Below are 6,000 nucleotides of genomic sequence, written 5' to 3'. Positions count from 1 at the left end.
TTGCCTAGTACAAATTTAAATATTATTCAATAAAAAAACAATTAAAATATAACTTTAATGAATAATTAATAATTAATAACTATAAATTAAATAAATTGTAATTAAGTAATAATTTAAATTAAAAAAATACAATTTTATAAATTTGTATGATTCTAGTACGTTTGATAATTGTAGATAATATTATTCATTTCGGATAATATGTTTTATTATCGTAATAATAGTTAATTAAAAATTTTGTGACATAATTTATCAATTCATATAATAACCATAATTAACAATAATGTTCGACACACATTGCGTTGAGTTTACTGAATGATTTCTAATATAATTACTGATATTATTATGTTTACAATATTAATATACAATTAATTAACCTTTGATGTGTATTTTATACAGTTAACTACAGGTTAAATTAACCTATATCAGTCCGGCTTCAATTAATACGCAAACTTGTCGAATCGATACATTATAACTACAAAATAATCGTAGTATTGAAATCGTAAGCAAAGCGCGTACTATGAGAGACTGTCAAATAATAATAAAATGTACTATCATTGATTATAAATGTATAATCAATAGTACTATATATACGTGCCTTTGTTGTTTGATAGGACTTTATTGTATTGGTGTTCAAAAAGCAAAATACATAACAAATCGGTAATAGGTTATTTGTTACCCATGTTTATTGTTTATTAAAATGGTGAGACAACAACGATATGGGTGAAAATTCCAAAAATTGGAAAATCGCTTTCTGCATTGTCCGTGTCCGGCATACTGAACCTGCCCATCGCTAAAAGGGGGTGTGCGCTTTCTACGGATCACGATACATATAATATCATAGCGATTGTTTTCGGGGTATCTTTTGGATTTGACGGACATTTTCTTCACGTGATGGAATGTAAAAAAATTCCCGCATGCACTGCAATATAGTTGTGTGAAAAACGAAAACTATTTCCTAGCTATGGTTGAAAAACACCGTTCATTACGACACGCACGTGTTTAATATTTTAATTCCTTGGAACTACAACGACCAAGGAGAGTTCGGTATCTGATTTCCTTGTATATTGTGTTGGACATTTCACATATATAATATGTTAAAATTTACAGGCCATGTAGAATACTGGATTCTACTAGGGAAATGTGCCAATGTTTATAAATTTTTTTTGTTATGGTTACTCACGAAATTGCCATTTATTGGGTATTATAACTAAAATGTGGTAATATATAGTATTATTAATAATCATTTTTACTATAAGTAATTTTATCACTAAGTTTTAATATAATAGGTATACAACTGAATAATAAAAACATAATTTTGTTAAATATATAGGTTATTTTTAGTTATCGTCCAATCAATAAAAAAAAATACCACTGACAAAAGTTATTAATTGTTAAATATTTTAAATTAATTTCTCATTGCTTATTTTCCGCATTTCTTGCGCACGTATTCGTACACTCACTCACACATACTCACACATGCGCGCGATATGCATTATAATATACGTAAAGCGAATAACTATTACGAGCCGTGGTTTTTTTATTATTTATCTTTCGTCCCACCACGCCTCTTTTCGCTTATAGATACGAACGGTATACGAGTGCGTACTTATTCCCCTCACCCAACCATGAAAATAGCTGGTATGCAGCACGAAAACGCGCATTCCATCCGCGTGATAAAAAAAAAACCCCCGTACGGCAAGAAAATAAATAAATTACATATATCGACGAGCGAAATAAAAATTGCCCGTCGGAATCGAAAATTAATGAAGCGTTCGAGAAAGACGACACCGCCGACAATGAACTCTGTGCAGGCGGTATAAAGCGGATCTTACCTTTTCAACGGCGGTCCTTTCTTCGTCGAAAGTAAATTCCAATATATACTCGACTATAGTAATAATAATAAATATATAAGTGTATATATATACACACTGTGTAAGGTGATATAATAGTAGTAGTGATGGTGGTAGCATATACTATATATTGTAGAAGTTTAATATAATGTACGTGTATACCTTTACGTAGTTTCCATAACACAGTATGTGGCCTTTGTCACTATATACATTTATATATACATATAGTGATATACTTAGTCATAATTTATCCTTTATAATGCATTATTACAAATATTCTGATTTTTTGATTTTTAATGTAATATATATATACTTTATAACCAGAAACTTTCAAGTACTCGATTTTTTTTTTATAATATAAACTTCTTATTTTCAAAAGAAAGCCTTCATTTTTTTTTTACTGAAAATTGTGAAGTTTTTGATTTTTTTGAAAATTCCGTAACGTCTAAATTGGAATTCAAAGACATATTGCACAAATGTAATCAAAACATATTTTTATTACGTTTTAAGATAATATTTAAATAATAAGAGTTAATATTCTTAATTCTATAAATATAATAAGTAAAATTTGGTTTTAAAAAAGTATTATTATAATAACCATGATATTAGTTTTTAAATGTTTTTAAATCTATAACGCTGTGGCTAAAAACAATTTTTAAATCTTTCTAATCGTTTTTCGCAGTAAATCTTTAAGCTTTAGTTAAATGGTTTTAAAATATTCTGAAATTAAAAAAATAAGCGTTTTTAAGATATATGTATTTAGTATTTTTAATATGTATTCTTTGTGTATAATATAGGTGATAATATTATAACTAAAATTTTTGTGTACTCTCTGGTAACTCAGTTAAACTTGTGTGATTCTTAAAAAAAGTACTTTTTATCTGATGAAGTTTATTTTTATTTTAGATTTTGCTAATCTAAAGCAACATTATAATACACAATTTTAATATTCGTCAAAATATATTATTATTTCACAGTGGATGTGATATGTAACGGTATAGCGTGTATGTAATATTGTACCGTCCATATTTATTTTAAACACTGGTTTGTTGATTCCATTATTTTATGAAATGTACATATCATATAATACCATCGCCTAAATAATTTTGAATGTTAATGTACTATTATTGCATAAAGTGTACCTAACACCCATCGTTTGTTATAATAATAATAATAATAATACAGAACTCATTACATTTTTAAGCCATTCCTGTTACGCACAATGATTGGGCAAAACGTACAACATGAAATACTATACAAACAACAATAAATATAAAAACTAGAATAACGTGTACAACTGAAAAATTAAATAAGTCGAAATAATCATGTCACACTTCTGTACTTACTATAAAAATTTAATGTAAAAAAAAAAATAGATGTTGAGACTATTATTACTTTATGTGTATACGGTGAACATATCACGGAAAAATCGTGTCGATTGCAATTACATTGCGCTGTACGCAGTAGATTTTCTTTGGAACAAAAAATAAGATAAACACAGAACGAGTTGAACAGGAAATAGCACACATTTCTTTATTTTGGTCGACCTATTTATTTTTTATTTTAAATTCAAATGTTAATACTACTCTAGTTCACGTCCGAATTCGTTTTTCAAGCATTAACCGTTGTTTATAAATAAATATATCCAGAGATTAACCCGTGGGTAAGGTGCGATACGTAACTACTAAAGAGTTAAAGAATATATTGATTATTTAGACTTTTCGAATCATTTTAGTTTCTTATTTTTTCATAGATTTCTGTGATAATGGCAAATTTACAATATTCTAAGGACTGCTGCAGTCAAACTTTGTCACTTAATTGTGGCAATAAAATACTTCTATTTGTACATTTATTTTGTTTTATGATATATTATTAAGTGATTATATTATTATTTTTAAATAGGTATCGATATATTGCAGTTATTTTTAAGCCTATACACTCGTACTAAATTATTTGAAACTACAATAATTTGAATGATTACATCTAAATATCGACCGTAGAGACGTGTCGCACTGCAAACAGCTTTTTAATAATGTACATAATTGTAGATGATGACTGATGTGTAATATCACCTTAACGCAGTTCGTAATTCTCAGGAATCGGAAAATGTATTTCGTCGGACTTGGAATGGCGATACTCCCAGACATAATAACACCACCGTCCACCTTCATTATACAAATATAATAATATCTTTGATTATAAATAGTATTTAGTTTGTATGTTTAGTACATCAATTATAATACGTTCGAGATTCTTTTCGCCGAAATGTGTCGCGCCGCACAACAAACTCGAACGGCGACCATTTGCATCTATGTACTACGTCACAGTATTCACTAGTAACGCGAACCATATACGTGGTATATAGTTTCGCCGTCTCAACTGTGGTATAAAATCTGCCACATCAATCGTGGTCCACATTGTAATCATTGAATACGGTTTAGTCGCGAGAGGGTGACATTTATAATTTCATTGATGGTCGGTCCTTATGGGAAACAATGGCTGCCAATAATATTTTCTTCGTCCGTCGCGCCATCCGATTTTCAACATTGATCAAACACTTTATGCGTTTATAATAAACAACAGTATGTATTGCGTATATTATGTTTATTATATTGTATTATGTTTATTTAAAACCGTGTAACATTAAATCTATACGGTTGTAAGTTAGTGTATTTATTAGTTTATTCAGTTTAAAAATAATTTTTAATTTAACCTTGATGGTTTATTTTTAAATCATTCAAATAAAGTTAAATTATTCGAAAATTCATTTAAATTACCTAGTTAAGTTAGAAAATCAATTAAATAATAAAAATAAAAAGTTAAAAATATTTAGGTATACTAACTTGAATTTTTTAACTACTTAATGTCCACCTTTGATTATTATTATAATATGGCATTCTATTCATGTTTTAATAACAAAACAATACAATATTAAAACAGTAAATTCTCGTATTCGTATAAGTTTATTTTTTATTAAGAATAACTGTTGAAATTGTATGTAGTGGTGTTATATCATATTCAAACTTCAAAGTGAACATATTATAAACAACGCGTCATTCATGAGGATTAACATTTTATTATTTTGTTTTCATATAAAAAATTACTATAAAAGAATTCTGCATTTATACTAACTGCGTATAAATGCTTCGTTGTAAAAAGTCGTTTTTGTTGAATCTATCTCTTTCATCCAGTATATTATTATAATATCCTGTTATGTTATTTGTTAATCGCTCAACTAAATTGTAATATTATAAGTAGAATAATAATTAATCATATACGAACTAATCCTGTAAGGTTTCTAGTGTTTCTACACTCATTGTTTCGACAATTTTTAACTTTTTGATAATATTTAAATATTTCTTCGCGACTATAGTCGAATGGCGTAGGGAACAAATTTAATATTTGTTATACTTTAATTTCAAGGTTACACCCGTTTGGTTATCTATCTACTTTCGATAAGTGACTCCCTCAATTACGACCTCGATGGCTGTCGCACAGCCGCTAATAATACTAAAATTGCAATCTGTGACTGTATTTATAAAACTAAAAAACAAAATTACTATTGGTCTAAAATAAGATAAAAAATGGTGTTCCAAACTTAATTGACAAAAGTATATTTTTATAATTATTTATAGTTATTATTTTCAGGTTTTAGTATTTTGAAAACAATTTTAATATTTTATTTCATATTTATTTATTTATTTTTTTAATTTAATGAGATTTTAATGTGTAAGCTATATAATATCACGGAAATTAATTAGGACATAATTTCATGTTTAAAAGCACAATCTTTTTCTTAGTATTACTTTGTATACAAATTGATTTTGTAGTAAATTAGTTGAGCAGGAAAATAGCGCAGTCTATGGTCATTTAAATTTCATGAATACCAACTATTGGTAATATTTAAAATATATATTAAACATTGTTTATATTTTATTTCAATAATATATTTTCAGTTGATACATTTTTTAAACATTCAAACATTGTATACTCGTTTTTTGTTAATATTATTAATAATTGTATTGCATGCTTGCATTATATTTTATCTGACAGTTTACGAAATTTTTATAACAATATAATATTATACTGTACAGTGTATACACAGTAGCACACTATGGCACTATGTACGTGTTATATATACATACATTAA

This window comes from Rhopalosiphum maidis, chromosome 2, assembly GCF_003676215.2.
Source record: "Rhopalosiphum maidis isolate BTI-1 chromosome 2, ASM367621v3, whole genome shotgun sequence".
Taxonomy (NCBI): domain Eukaryota; kingdom Metazoa; phylum Arthropoda; class Insecta; order Hemiptera; family Aphididae; genus Rhopalosiphum; species Rhopalosiphum maidis.
Note: the sequence above shows the minus strand (reverse complement) of the source record.